The following is a 15945-nucleotide window of genomic DNA, read 5'->3' as shown; positions in this document are numbered from 1 at the left end:
TTGCATCTACCCATTCCCCTCACTGCAACCAGTGTAGCTTCAGGGAATTCACATACGGTTTCCTGTGGGTCCAGGAAACACATGCACTTTGCAGTCTGGTAGCGTATCAGAGTATGCTGGAGTAGACCACTATCATCTGACTCCCCTGAAAGGTTTGTTAAAAAAACACATTCTTCATCCCACCATTAAATGAGAATCCCAGGGTCTGGCCAGAAATCTGCATGTTAACAAGCTTTCCAGGTCACACTGATGTTCAGTGTGAGGACCACATCTGACAGGTAGATGCAGTCTAGAGACCTGGACACTGGTTTTACATCCATCACTAAGCAGCCAAATGATCTTATGGAAGTCCATTTACCTACTGAGCCTCCAGGCTGCCTGGAAAACAGGCAGAGAGGACTAAATGAGCCCCAAGATGCTTTCCATCCCTGACAGTTCTGTGTCTGCTCTGAGTTCCCAGTGGTTCATACATATAGGAACTGACTTTCAAGGACTCCTAGGTCAACAGCCACTGTACACAGTCATTACAAAGAGTTCCTGTCTGGTTGATTTAGAGACATCTGCAAAAAGTACCTTATCTCTGGCTCCGGGCCCTGAACAAATGGGTTTTGGATTATCCTATGCCACCTCCCCTCTCCCCTAAACATCTATTTTCCTCATTCCAGCCACATCCCTTAGCCAATCAGGATCCTGTAAACACTGGCTTTGCACACTTGGGCTTAGTCAACAGTCATTAAACAAAGGCACTGCCAAAGTGCCTACAAGCCCACACTTGCACTGGTCTCGCACCTCACCAGCTCTGTGTCTCACGGGAAGCAGCCAGCCTGGCCTGTGTGGATGGACAGTAAGCGCCCTTCCTCTAGCGCAGGATGAGCATGAAGGGCTATGCTGGGTAGAACGGCTCCAGCCTACCAAAGGGATGCAAGTTCATCCAGACTGAAGGAATGTAAGGAGCAGCCAGTGGTTGCTGGAAGCTTCCAAAACCAGCTAGACATCGTTCTATCTGTGGCTACTTTAATGATCACCATTAAAATAGGATGCATTCAGCTAGTACTCAGATACTGCCTGGTGGTACCAAACATATATGACTGGATCATCCTGCCAGGTCTACGAGTCCCCAACAGTGGAAGTGTGGGGGTTGTCAGATCCACTGCCTGGACACGGGGAGAATTCAGATTCAGGTACCTGTGCCTACAGTGAGCGTGTGCCCACAGAATAACTGAAGGGGAAGGGCAAACAGGAAAGGCAGGAATGCAAACCCAGCCTCCCTAGTGGGAAACATCTGTGAATTATAGCCTGGATCTGCTGATCCTCATCATTTAGGAAACCCAAAATAGATGATCCTCTCCCTCTGACCATGCTGACTGCCCGTGAGGATTGTGTTTTATGTGTACACAGTACCTCACAGTGTGCAAGGCTGGGGAAAGTCCAAGAGCCTTTTCCAGGAGCCAGCCCCCAGAATAGGTGTGTTAGTGAGTGGAATTGCCACAAAACCCCAGGAGGTAGGAACTATTATTTTGCAGTTGGGGAAACTGAGGCACAGAAGACCCAGAGGTCTCACAGTCAAGAAACTATCATGTCAGGACTCTATGCTAAAGCCCACACTGCCAACTCCTTACCATAGTGTCTTACAATAATGTACCTGCGTGGGGAGCAGGGAAGGAAGGGCTGGGCACATGGAGGAGGGGGCCTGGCACAGGTCTCCCCTCCACTCCTCCTGGAGTAAGACAGCTGCATGCTGAGCCACAGTGGGCTGGGTGTGGAACAGAGAGATGAAGAGAAGCGGGGCCACCCCACCTTGAAACTGAGCACATACTTCCTCTGCCACAGTAGACCCAGGTCTGGAGGGATCTTGCCAGGCTCCACTGTTACCCAGAGCAGGGCCTTCCTGTCCTGATCTGGCCTCTCTCCACGTATACTTCCCTCGCAGCCACCCTGTGCAGCACCAGAATGAGTTAGGCCAGGCAAGAGGAAGTGGCCACACTTGAAAATCATTAGCATGCAGCCCTGTGCTTTGGGCCTTTGTTCTTGAGCAAGGACTGTAGCATTTCACTTTCAGGAAGGAGCTGGGAGGGTGGGGCAGGCTCAGAATTGCACAACCAAAAAGCACAGGCTCAGACACACACAGGTCCCAGGTGGAGTTTGCTTAGACAGGCCACCTGCAGAAAAGTGCAGGCAAACCCCAGTCCTGTCCCACACAGCGCACAAAGACATGAGAAAGAGAGAGAGAGAGGCAGAGACGGACACAGAGCCAGAGAGCCAGAGAGAGCCAGAGAGGGACGGACAGAACAGGCTGTCTCCACTGCTTTTTCAATTAGAGAAGGCTTCCAGCTGGGGATAAAATTGGGGTTTTGTGGTCAAGTCTTCCAAGCCAGGGAGCCCAAGCTGGGGGCACTGAGGAGGAAGGGGCTCGGTCCAGCCGATGCCAAGGGAATTGCATCCTGCAGCTCTGGAAAGGCTGCCTTTCTGCGCCCCTGCCTCCTAAAAGGCTGCAACCCTCTTCTGATCATCAGGTGTCACTATAACCTGCTTGTGCTTTGTCCAGATGGTGGGGAAAAAAACCCAACCACTTTAGCAGTTCCCACAGACACCCAGCAGCACTGGAACCCCACAGTTAGGGCAGCTTTATCAACATTGTGGCCTTTCCCTGAGAGTCACCTCTCAGCCACCTGAGCTGTGGCCCCAGAGGCTGTGAGTTAAGTCAGTTCTGGGGAAGGGGGGATGAGGGCCAGGGAGGTGAGAGGGAAGGAAGGAAGTAGGGTTACCAGGGGATAAAAGTCAGTTGCAGGGAAAAACCTGTTTCTAAAAATGAAACACAAACAATAAAGCAGCGGCAAGCATGCCCCATAAAAGCCTTTGTCCCCAGAACTGGCCATGGCCACCCCCTGCCACCCACCTCGCAGGGTCCACAGGACACTAAGATTTCACTCTGCTTCCTTCCTGTGCCTCTCTTGAGTTTACTCAGGAGGCTCTCGAGGAAATTAGGAGAACTGGGACTCTTGTTCTTTGTCAGTGATAAAGTGACAGCTTCCTTCTGAGGGGTCTTTTCACATTGTCACAACCCCCAGCTGGGCTCCCCTACCCCACCCCAGGCTCTGCTGGGTGGTGGCAGAGGGTTTGTCCTGGGAGGCTGTTCCCTCGTGCTGCTGTGGGACTGAAGCCGGACAGGAGCAGGCCACCCAGCAGGTCCAGCTCACCCCCCTCAAAGCAGCTCTGTTTGCAAAGGGCTTTCGGGGACAGGAAGCAATAAACAGAGTCAAGCGGGCCAAGATGCGGGGGCTGATTGTGCAGTTTATGGATTTTCCAGGCCTCTGTGTATTCTTCCACCAGCTGCCTAGGGCTATGCAGAAAAAGCTGCTGGCAAAGGACCTGCTGGCCCCTGGCTTCACAGGTGGCCTTTTGCAGGCCTAATTGGGTCCTTCTGAGCATGTCCAAAGGACTCTAACCTGAAGGCCCCCACAAACCACCATGGGAAACATCTCCCAAAAGGACTAGAGTCCAGCCTGCTAGTGGTTACAGCTACATGTGCATGTGCACACACGCACACACGCAACCTCAGAAGGAGCCCCGAGAGGCGCTCTGAGAGGGGCGGGCATGCCTGGCTGTGACTGCCTACCTCGGGGCCTGCTGGGTGGCCCTCTTGTACAGGGAGGTGAGGTCGTCTGAAGGTGGTTCCGGCCTGGAGGCCTGACTGGCGCAAGGCTCAGCTGGCACTGCACACCCCAAACAAGCCAAGACCTAGAGGACAGGAGGCAACGCTGCATGAGCACAGCCACAAGTACAGAGTGGTTTGGGAAACCTGAAAAAGGGATACCCACATATCTCTCCGTACTAGTAACCAAAGCATAACACAAAGCTGGGTGACAGTAACTGGGGATGTACTCAGGCAGTGGTCAGTCGAACCCTTGCCTGGAATGTGCAGTGTCCTGAGTTGAAACCCTAAAACTGCAAAAAAAATTTAGAAAGAAAAATAAGATTAAATTTAAAAACATAAACACAGGATACCTACATGTGCAGCTACAACGTTCATGGATGGGAGGGACAAGCATGAAACTCAAATGTCAAGGCCACTCATATGCTGTGCTGCTTTTATGACAATATCTGAGTCTGTAGGTGGACCTTCAAAGCCACACACCAGACACCAGACTCCCAGCAGCAGTGGCTTCGGGGTAGGATGCGGCCAGTGGGAACTTGTGCCGTGAACCGCCTGTACCTCTGCAGCTTTTCATGTTTTGAGAAATGTGATCATTTCTATAGCTAACAATTCATAACTTTAAAAAGTTAAGTGTCCTGTTGATAGGAATGTAAAGCTCACAGCCACAGTGAAAAGAGCCTGATGGCACTTTAAAAAGTTAAACAGAGTTCCCACATGATCCAGTGATTCTGCTTTGAGTATACGCCCAGAAGAACTGTAAGCTGGAACCTGAGCAGATAACTGTACATGACACCCACAGTAGCACCACTGTTCACCATGGCCCGTGGGTAGAAACAACCCAAGTGTCCACCTGCTGACAGATGGTAAATAAGGCATTTGAAACAATGGAACATTACTCAGCCACAAAAAGGAGTAAAATCTTGATAAATGTTCTCATATTTTTGTTTGTTTGTTTGTTTGTTTGAGGCAGGGTCTCACTATGCAGTTCAGGCTGGCCTTGAGCTCACAGTGATCTTCCTGCCTTGAATATGTACCACCATGTCTGGTTTAAATGTTCTAATATGGGTGATCTTTGAAAATATTATGCTAAGTAAAATAAGGTAGAGCCACCCAAAAGGGCAAATGTATGATTCTACTTATCTGAGGTACCTAGAACAGGTAAATTCATAGAGGCAGACAGTGGAAGAGAGAGGGGCTAGGGGTTTAGCTCAGCAGCTCAGCGGTGTAAGCACCAGGTCGTGAGTTCAATCCCCGCTACCCAAAAAAAAAAAAAAAAAAGTAGAAGGGAGGCTTCTAAAGGGACTATAAAAGCTAGGAGTGTGAAGTTAGGATTACTAGGCATAGAGTTTCTCTCTGGGGTGATGAGAAAGTTCTGGAAATTGCACAATAATGCAAAGGTACTACATGCCACCGTGTTGTAAATTTAAAATGGTTAAAATGATAAATTTAATATTGATTATATTTTTAGTACAAGAAAGATAAAGAAAAAAGGAAGAGGGGACGGGAAGGGAAGGAGGGGGTAAGGACATATAATTAAGGCAGGAGGAGGCTCATGGGCAGAAGGGGACAGTACTTGGGCGATGCAGAGAGGCCCACCAGTGTACAGGAAATCCTGGCCTACACAGAGGAGCTCTGTCCCCATCTGCATGGAGTTGGCCCTGACACAATGACACCCCTGTTGGTGAGCACTGTTCACATGGCCCGCGGAGTCACACATGCTGTGGGGTTGGGGGTGGCAGCGCAGGGCTACTTTCAGGGCATCTGGAAGAGCTGGGTCGCGATGCCTTAGGAAACGGGAATTAAAATGGTCAGCGCATGCAAGCACCTTGGACAGGGGGCGGGCCTGGTGGGGGGCGGGAATGCAGCCGGAGACCCGCGGAGTCGGCCCTAGAGGGCGCTGTGGGAGACAGGAATCATTCATTTAACACCTGCTGCCAGCCGGGGCGAGGCTGCGGGCAGTGGGCAAGTGGGGGTGGGAGAGAGAAGAGGTCAGAGCCATCTGGTAAACACAGAGGCCCCTCTGCTGGTGACGAGGTCACTGCCCAACAAAGCCATGGCAAATCGAAAATATCCTAAGTCAAAAGTGCACCGAATACACCAAGCTGCCAAGCGTCAGAGTCTGGCCTCGCCTCCCGTAGACATACTCAGCACGCTTCTTTTAGCCGACAGTTGGCCAGTCATCCAGCACAGCGTCTGCTCCATACCACAATGTTGAGCATCTCATGATTTATTGAATACTACACTGAAAGCGAAAAACAGAACAGTTTGTGGGTATGTTTGCACACCATCGTGAACTCAGAAAATTCGGAGTGGAACCATCACAAATCACAGACCATCTGGACCTTGGTGCACTTCCAGTTGCCCACTCATAGCGCTCAACACTCAGTATGTATATAATATAACCAGGCCGTGATGCAGTCACGCTGGAGGCTGAGGCAGGAGGATGCTAAGTTTGATGCCAGCTTGGGCAACTTAATGAGACTCTGTCTCGAAATTAAACTTTTTCTAAAAATGGCTGGTGGTATGGCTCCTTGGAAGGGTGCTTGCCTAACACGTGCAAAGTCCTGGGTTCTATCCCTGGGATCAAAAATAAACAAATAAACTTATGTAAAACAAAAAGAGCAAAAGCTTCATAGGAGGCCAAACACCTTCTTACTTGAGGCTAGATCATTGCATCCAGAATAAGAAAAATGAGCCGGGGATTTAGCTCAGCAACATAAGTGCCTGCCTGGCAAGCATGAGCTTGTGAGTTTAATCCCGGTACCAAAAGAAAATAAGTAAGATCAAACTGCCCCCATGGGCAGAGCACCTGCATGCCCGCTGGCCAGTTATCAGGCCTCAGCTGACCCCAGTTCTTCCTTCCTGGAGGAAAGAAACACAAGGAGCCCAGTCACAGCCAAGTGGGGTACCAAGCTCTGGGGCCTGTGACTGCCCAAGACTTCTCAGAGCAGCTTCCTGAGGTTTCACCGGCTTATCTCCAGCGTGCAAGGACAAAGAGTGGCTGGGGGGGGGGGGAGGCTGTGGTTAGTGACAGCTCCGCCTCTCTTGAGATAAGAATAGCTCAGCAGTGGACTTCAGCGAATCCAGGGACTGCCTGAACATGCTAGGTGCTAGGTGTTGTGAGTGAGCGTGTGTGTGTGTGTGTGTGTGTGTGTGTGTGTGTGTGTGTGTGTGTGTGCAAGTGGGCAGGCAGTTCCGAAAGATCTTAACATGACACTCTGGCCATTTCAGTTTTGCCTATAGTTATCCAAAAAGGTAGCCACTAATCACATGTGGCAATAAAATTTTTAATCAAAATTAAGCAGGATTACAAATGCAGTACTCCAGTCAGACTGCCACATTTCAATCCTCAACAGCCCCTGTGCTGCGCATTTCAGACCATTTCCAGCATGGCTGGGTGGCCTGCCAGGCAATGCTGTTCTAAAACCTGGTGCCCTCCTCTGTGGGGGAAGAACTCCTTAATTTACTGCCCCTGTGAAGGCTTTGTTACAATTACCCCAATTAAGGAGCCCTCCAAGGCAGACACAGCTAGGTTGAGCTCTGCACACAGGCCTTGCTTTTACTGCGATAACTGATGATCCAGCCTCATCCAAGATCTAAGCTCTGCCCTGTTTCCTGTGAGGCTGGACCCCAAGGCAGAGGGGAAGAGGAGTCCAGTGAGAGCCCAGGTTCAGAAGAGATGGGAAGGAAGGGTGTTCCTAGCATCCAGGGCTCCTCCATTGCCCCCTCTCCTGGGGAACCCCGTGTGTGGCCCTAGCACTGCGTTTTGGGGCTTCTCTACTGCAACAGAAGGAGCCAGGGAAAACTGGAGTTGCGGTGGGAGTGAGCACAGGCAAGTGCTCATTAAAGGTAAGAGTGTCGTTTCAAGGAACGCACGGTCAGCTGAAGGAAGTGACCGTGAAGAGTACTTGAGTCTTTGGCCCTGCATCTCTGAACTAACCAGAGACAGAGAGGCTGGGCTCCCACCCCATGCTGCACAAGGACCCAGTGATGTACATCCATCACCCCTAATGTAACCAGTTTAAGAATTCCCCATCTATGTCAAAGCAGCAGCACTGTCCCTCCCCAGCGTGTCTCCTGAAAAGCCAACCAAAATCACCTGTAAATATGCACTTTTCTTTTACCAGCAGCCAGCTGGGATTGGGGGAAGCCAAGCAGATAGCACAGAAAGTGTGGTGCAGGGGGTGCATGGAGATCTTGAGAAGACAGCCTGTGAGCCTGGTTCTGCTCAGGGATCCTGGAGTGGGTTCCTTTTTAAATTAAATAAAACAGATACAGAAATCTTCACAAAACACATAAGTCTAATGAATTGTCACCAAGCAAATACCTCGTAACTATCCACGGCAAGAAAGATTTGCTGGCTACTCTAAAACCCTCTCTATGAGCTGACTTTGGCGTCGATCCTTACCTCCCCCTCCTCCAAACAGAACTGGGAATTGAACCCAAGATCATCCCCAGCCTCATCCCCTTTTTAAAATTTTGAGACAATTAAAAGGGTACAGTTAGTACAAAAAAATTTTTTTGAGACAAGGTTACAAACAGTTCAAACTGTGTTCTAATTTGTGATCCTCCTGCCTCAGCCTCCTACAGTGGTAGGATTACAGCCCAAGCTGCCCGCAGCCTGAAGTTCATGGCGCAAGGTTCCTCTTGTCTCTGAACCCTCTTAGTTACCTGCAATGCCCAACTTGCTGGGCTCCTGTGACAACAAATAGAGAAGAGGAGTGTGAAATCATGGAGGGGAATGTTTATAACATGTTCTTATGCAAAGAGTACAGGGAGAAAACCATATAAAGAAAAAAGACCTAAAAAAGAGACCAGAAGGAAATGTGCCCACACATCAATCATTATCCTGAATTCTGCAACATTTTTCTCCTTATGTTTTCCCACAATTAGAACATCAGAGTGTGATCACGAGGGGCCAAGTCATCTCTAAGTATGTTTTAGCAGAGTGTTCTTACAGTGTGGCACCAGACCGAGTGTGTCACCAGCCTGGCCCATCCTACCTTCACTGCTCCCCACTCCCACTCCAGCTCTGCTTCTGGGTTCCCACCAAGAATTCAGCCAAGCACCGGCATCCACAACTTGCTTCCTGTGAACCTCCCCGCTGATCTGAGTCCCTCTCATCTTCCCTCTATGCAGCATCACCTCCTAGCACCCCTCCTGCCGTATCAGTGGTCATTCAGTCAACTGTCACCTGCAGAGCTTATTCCATGTGGATTGCTGGGCTCCAGCAGCGCTCCGAACTCCCCACAGCTAACAAACTCCCAGGGGCTGCCGCTGCCACTGGTCCAGGAACCACACACACTCTGAAAACACCTGATCTGGACCTCTCTTCTGTGTTACTGAAAAGCCACCCTTCAAGTCCAAGCTCAGGATTCCCTTTCCCATGAGGAAACTGCTGGATGCATCTCTCTCTCCCTTCCTGCACTCCCCTAACAACACTCACTGGCATTGAGCACCTGCTCCTTAGGGGCTGGGCGCCCCCTGCATCCTATCAGCTCTTAGGTGCAGGCTGGGACAGACTCTTCCTCAGTGACTCTACCGAAGGCATTTCTCATCTCCTGGGCGAAGTGAATTGGAGCCCAGACTTCCCAGAGATTCTTACATGTAGGCTTATTATTACACTCACTGGGCACCTACTGTGTGTCGGGACGCACATGATAGCAACCTCCTTGCAGGCTGGGGACATAGCTCAGTGCCCGAACACTTGCCTCACATGCGCAAAGTCTTGAGTTCAATCCCAGGCACTACACGAAAACATCTGTAAGTAAAACAAACATCTGAAAAAATAGCCTTTTTTCTTTCCAGACACCAAGAATTACAGGAGCATGAATTACAGCAGAAGCCTACAGGAAGCGCTCCGTGAGGAATCTCTCCAGCTGCAGCCAGACAGTCCCCACCCTCAGTCTACAGATTGTGACACACATATAGTCTTGGCCCCAGATGCAGTTGTCTGTGCCCACCAACACACACACACACACACACACACACACAAAGTTGTGGTCACACCCTCGTGTAACCATGGCAAGGTTTTGGCCACCTCCTGTAGGCACCATTGTTCCCCAGCTTAGGCACCATGGATGGTGGAGACAGGATTTGTGGACAGACACTGTTAAGAGAATAGATGTCGGGGCTGGGGATTTAGCTCAGCGGCATAAGTGCCTGCCTTGCAAGCAGGCAGTCGTGAGTTCGATCCCTGGTACCGATAAAAACGAAAAAGACAAAAAAAAAAAAAAAAAGAGAATAGATGTCCAGGCAAGTGGGCAGAGCCACTGGGAACAATACCTGTGGTTATGCAGGCCTGGACCCCACTGGAGAGAGGCAAGAAGACACTGTCTCCCTGTGAAAAGGCGGTGTACTCTAGGACAGACTCTGCCCCATTTCTTCCCACACCCAGGGGTCTGGACACTTAGGCCTTCTGCCCAGCAAAACACTGTGAGCAGGCTGAAGAGACCCCATTCTGGAAGAGAAATGCTGATTTCACCTTGACTGTGGAGAGTTTTCACTCAGTTTTACTATCTATGTACTACTCCCACACACACAAATATGCATGGTAACACACCTGGAGTCCCAGCATTCTGAGCGGCTGAGGGAGGAGGATCAGAAGTTCAAATGGAGCCTGGGTACTTAGAGACCCTATCTCAAAGTAAAAATGAAAAGAGGAGGCTGGGAGATTTAGCTCAGCGGCACAAGCACCTGCCTGGCAAGTGCAAGGTCATAAGTCGATCCCCAGTACCAAAAAGAAAAAAGGCTGGGCTGGAGCTCCATGCAAAGGCCTAGAGCTCAGTCCCTAGTACCTACCCCCAAAAAGGTAAAGCCAAAAAACGAGATGGGGAAGGTTCCCTTTGGAGGAATCAAAGGAGAGATTAAAAAGAAAATAACAGTCTGGCATTATAGTACACACTTATAATCCCAAAACTTAGGCTGAAGCAGGAAGGTCACAAGTCAGGGTTAGCCAGGCTACACAAGAAGCTCAGTGCCAGCCACAAATAGCAAGATTCTGTCAAATACACACACACACGCACACAAGGCAATATAAAAGTAAAAGAAGTAACAAGGAGATGGGACAGGGAGGCACCACTGGTTCCTGGGAGGGGCAACCCCTCACATGCCAGCCTCCCTGGTGCAATGACTCCCAACTGGAGTGCATCAGGTGCATCAGGGTCTCAGGTGGTCTCCAGCCCTCTCTCCTGAACCAGGATCCCCTGAAGTGCACCCAATCCCCATCCCGAGTCCTGAGCAAATCAAAGAGGCTCTGGGGGTACTCTAGTGTCTCCCCCTCAGGAGGGGCAGAGCTGTAAAGCATGGCCAGGCTGAGGGCCAGCTGAAGTGAGGCGGTGTCAGCACTGAAGTTCACCTTGTTCCCACCTCCCATCCTAGAAATCCACCTCCACACAGCAAACGGCATCCTCCACACCAAATCAGGTCCTCTAGGAACCTGTCACTTGCGTTTGATCCTGGACTACTCTTTCTCTGACCACCATCTGTCCTGGCACATGTCCCTCTCCCCGAGCCCTAAATGCTCACCCCAGCCAGCAGCCTCACCCTGAGCAATTATGACTCTGTCTCAGGATCCGGATCCCAGCCGTCCTCTTCCAGGGAGTCTTCCCACACGCACTTCCGGGCTCATGTCTTTAAGCCCAGCCTTGCCTAATTGGACCCTCTCTCTTCTTGCTCCATTCACATGGCAGGGCCAGTCATGTGAGACATCATGATTGCCATTACCGATGGCCCTAACAGACAATGCCTACCTGGAAGCGGGCATTTTTGGGGTCTCACTGAGTTCCTTGACCCCAGCATGTAGCTCAAAGCCCTCTACAGAGCAGGCAAGCAAGTAGTTCTATTGATCCCAAGAAAGGATGCGGAGGATATTTGAAATCAGGCAGATCCACACCAGGCACATTCTCAAAGTCCTGGGGAAATCCTAACCAAGACTTTTAGTAGTGCTTGCTGTGTGCCACTGGGAAGACCAGGTGAAAGAGCAAAACCAAGGGGAAAGTAGCTGCCACAGATCCGAGTTGCTGTCCACAGAGGCAGGAGCAGTACCATGTCTCCCCTGAAGGCCACTCCCGATGATGTTGCAGGAATAGTGTTGCCTGCAAGGGGGAACCTAGGAATCAGCATTCCCAGCTGGACGCCCAGGGAGGATGTCACACTGGGCCTTCAGAGAGAGCACTTTTCTCTCCCATGCCTGGGACTCCCCAGAGAGGGAGAAAGGACACAAGTGTCAGACCCCACAGGCTCAGGTTTGGGTGGCAGAGAGGTGTGGCCCACACCAACCCTTCTTGGCCTCTCCCTGCCCAGGCACAGACCTGCGAGGAAGACAGGCCCCCCGGTATTTTCCTCAGGAGAGGCTGGGAAGCAAAGCAGTTACCCTGCGCACATCAAAGTAGGCAGGAAATAAAATTACTCAGATTCAACTAGAGTAACTGAAAATGAACCAGGTGCCAAACCTTTGGCAAGGTGCGGCCCACAGACTTTATTCGATTTTCACACCAACCCAACAAGGCAACTACTATACTCCTTTTTGTACCAACAGGAAACTCAGGCATTGTTCTGCTGGAGGGAGGTGATCCTCAAACACTGGGTGTGTTTGGTGAGGCTGAGGAGAGCTTTAAGTCTCTTTGAGAAAAGTATTAAGGATGCTGGCTCTTTATTGGCTTTCTTCCTTAAAGACAGAACACGACAAAATGGGATTTAGGTTAGAGGAAAACCTCCAGCTACAGTAGAGGCATTACAGGCACATGGTGCCCGCGGCTCCCGGGATCAAGCTGTGAAAGGTGCAGCAAGCTCAAGTGCCCACGCCGCAGCAGGAGACGGGACAGCCTGACCTTTAAGGTTTGGAGTTTGCTGATTTAATCAACGAGGCTCACATGACGGCATTAAAGTAAGCACAGGTGTCCCAAAAGCCAACCTGTGTCACCTGTTAGATACTGTATTTCATCAAACCAGCAGTTCCTGCATGAGCAGGCAGGTGAAGAGCTCAGGCGGAAGCCAGTACCTATCTCGGGAAGCCCCTGCCTGCTTGCTGCCCGCCCGGCCTGACACTCTGCAAGGACCTCAAGGACACAAAGCAGATCTGCGGCTGCCCTCGGCTCCTCAGGCCAACACTGTGCTCTGGCCTGGAACAGAAGGCTTCCTAATACGCTGTCATTAGCCTGGGCCACTGGGCAGGGGGAGGGGGCTGGCTTATAAGAAAAACGCGAAGTCTAAACAAGGGCTCTTGTTCTACATGTTTCTTTCCAACCAGCAACTCACTGGATTGATCCCAACACAGAATTTCCTACTGCTCATTGGGCCAAAAAACAGCAGCATTTCTCCATATAGGGTTTTTCTGAAGGTAAAGGGAATCCCATCACCAAAACCCTGTATTCGATAGAGTTCTGAATTTCTCCAAGCTCTCAGAAGAAGCCAAGGCTTGGAAGGGTCAAAGGCCTTGCGCTTGGGGGCATACCAAAGAAGCAGAGCTGGTCCCGGCCTCTGCCCAGCAATGCACCCCGGATGGCCAGCAGGTGCCTCTGAGGACACAGTGGGCAAAGAGGCTGGAAGCGTTTATAAATCACTGTAGATCCCTTTGCATCCTGACGGCCCCAGGAAGCAGGGCAGGGCAAGCCAGGTCAGGAGCCACATTGTGGAGTCCCTGTGGAAGACTAACCCCTGCCTCCCAGGCTGCCACAAGACCTCTGGTCAGTCCCTGCGTGTGATGCCCTCACCTCCCGCTTTGATCCCAAAGAGGGGAGGGGGTGGGGAGTAAAAGAGAAATCTCCACTCAGCATCCATCTGCCCAAAGCAAAGGCAACACAAAGGCTGCACCTGTTTCCATGGAGACACAATTGACCAAGCAAAGGAACAAAACAGAGCGATAAAAAACACAAGCCCATCACCACCTTTCGGGCCACTGTGATCGATGCTGGCGGCCAGAACCCCGACAGGAAGACCGCGGAAGGATGAAAGGTAATCAGCAGATCTAGAAGCTACACGGGATTCCTTTCAGTGGGCAGAGAGGGAGGCAGTGGCCCACCACCCCCACCTCAGGCCTACAAACTTGCCTTCGGGGCCCCAATCTTCTGAAGGATCCTGAACAAAAAATCTTGAACCGAAATCCAAAGTGAGTGCTTATTCATTGCACAGAAGGATTCTTTGCTTGAAAAGCAATTCCTGGAAATGACATCCCAGGATGGGTTGGAGAGGTCTGCCTGTCTTCTGACTTTTCTGAGGCAGCAGAGGAGGAGGACCCTATGAAGGACTGCCAGGGGGACATCTGTAAAAGATGACAAGACACTAAGGGGAAGGATGGCCGTGTGGGGTCAGGACTTCCTTCTAAGACATCTGCTGACAGCCACAAGGCAGCTTTGAAACAAAGGTGAGCTGGGTGCCTGGAGGCCATCCAACAGGAGGGACCGAGGACCCGGAAGGACAGAGGGGGCTGGGCAGCAGCACTGTCCAAAGAGGCCCCTTAGGTGGCCACGGGTGAGGCGGTCCTGGCGGGCGTAGGGAACTCCCCAAGCCACCAGACGGAACTGAGAGGAAGTATGTGGGAACCAATCTTCACCTCCCCAGGGCCACAAGCAAAGGAGAGGCTTGAAATGTCCTCCAGTGGAGGCCACTAGCTGTCAACAGTCCGTTCAGCAGATGGCCAGGGCTCAAGGGCAGTCACAGGAGCCCTTGGCTTGCTCTCACCATTCATCAGGTGACACTATTAAGCGCCTTCTGCACATGTAGTCATCCTGAAAAGGGGACAAGGTGACACAGCCACACACCCAGTCCTTGGAGACTCTCATCAGAACGTCCCTCCACTGGGTATCTCCTGACTCTAATCCCCACAAAGAACAAAAACCAAGGTGAGCAGAGATCATATTCCCCGAGCATGCTGTGGGGCCTGAGGCTAACGACCTTTCTTTGGGAAGTGGTCAGAAGGATGCAGAGGTCCTTTATCTCCTTGAACACCCCAGGAAAAAGATGCTGTTCTTTCCCCATTGAGTGATGAAGAAACAGGCACAGGGAGGTAGGTAATGTACCCACATGGAGGACGAACTCTAAAGAGCAGCTCCGTAACCCAGCCAAGGCGTTTCTTGCCTTGTGATGCCTCTTCCAGGAAGGCCAGCTGGCTTTCTTGGCAGGTATATGAACTGATCTGTGGCCCTGAAGTCATTTTCCTGTCTTGTGCCTTAGTTTGCCTCTCTGCAACAAGGATGCATCATTGCAGGGTGAGGACTCCACCATCCCACTGAAAAGAGAAACACGGGCGGGTGCATTTCCAGGGTGTCACTTGGGAGCCAGTCAGAGGAGAAGGCTCAGCTCTGGTCCCTACTCCTGGAGACCCACAGGCCCTGGAAAGGGCAACGCGGCATTTACAGAGCATACCGCACATCTAGCTCACACAGGGGCCTTAGGTTCTGGGGGGAAGTTGAGTGGTTTCCCACGAGAAGATATCTGGGGAGTTCTAGGGTGCTCAGAGAGGATGGCTTCCAGGGAGTCCACTGCCACCTGCACACCTTCCTAAACTCGATCTGCTAGGAACCACCCGGGCTCCCTCGTCTCTCTTCCCAGTGGCCCTCCTAATGGCTTCCCAAAGATACCCCACCTTGGTTGGCTCCCTGCTCAACTGGAGAATGTCCCTGCTGAGATGTCCCCAGGGGGACAGAGTGCTTCCCTGAGACACGGAGGAGGGCGCTGGCTTATCTCACCTCTGTCCTATCTGGCCTCCTGCTTGTTTTAGAGTCAGAATTAGGAAGCAAAGGTACGGCCCCAGGGATGCCTGCTTCAAACAACTCTCCCAGTAAAAATATGGAGTCAGGATGTTTCCGACTCACAGAGTGACGGGCTTCCTGGTTTTGCAATGAGAACCAGTTTTACCAATGAGGAACACAGCAGACATTTTCCATCCTCAGCCTGGGCTGAGTGTGCAGCTCTAAGGCTTTGACAAAAACATATGTAAAGCAAGTAGATGCCATCTAAGGCATATGTCAGTTTAAAAATGAGAGCCAAGCTGGGTGCAGTGACATACTCCTACAGAGATCAGGGGCCCTCAGGCAGGAGGATCTCAAACTGGAGGTCAGCCTGGACTACCTAGCAAGTTCAAGGCCAGCTGGGACTATATACTGACACTCTATCTCAAAAAACAAAAACAAAAAAAAAAAAATTTTTTTTAAAGGCTAGGAGTGTAGCTCAGTGGTAGAGTTCCCTAGGTTCAATTCCCAGTACTGGGGGAAAAAAAGGAGAAAGAAATCCAGTTTTACAAAATTCTTTCAATAAATGTGCGAGTAAAAGAGGTTTGAAGCCTGTTGCTT

General features: G+C 50.9%; 1 protein-coding gene across 5 annotated transcripts in view; it reads right to left on the bottom strand.

Moving 5' to 3' along the window:
- Positions 1-15945, bottom strand: part of Cuedc1 (CUE domain containing 1) — a 75820-nt gene that overhangs the window by 30256 nt on the left and 29619 nt on the right. Inside the window, exon 2 of one of the 5 annotated variants that reach the window (XM_063251246.1) lies at positions 3617-3738. The exons of the other annotated variants lie outside the window; for them this stretch is intronic. The gene's annotated coding sequence lies outside the window, so the exon portion shown is untranslated. The remainder of the gene's footprint in view (positions 1-3616; positions 3739-15945) is intronic. 5 annotated transcript variants of the gene reach the window in all.

This window comes from Cavia porcellus, unplaced genomic scaffold (assembly GCF_034190915.1).
Source record: "Cavia porcellus strain 051 isolate PalLab524CR breed Dunkin Hartley unplaced genomic scaffold, mCavPor4.1 scaffold_6, whole genome shotgun sequence".
Taxonomy (NCBI): domain Eukaryota; kingdom Metazoa; phylum Chordata; class Mammalia; order Rodentia; family Caviidae; genus Cavia; species Cavia porcellus.
This window is presented reverse-complemented; position numbering and strand designations above follow the sequence as displayed.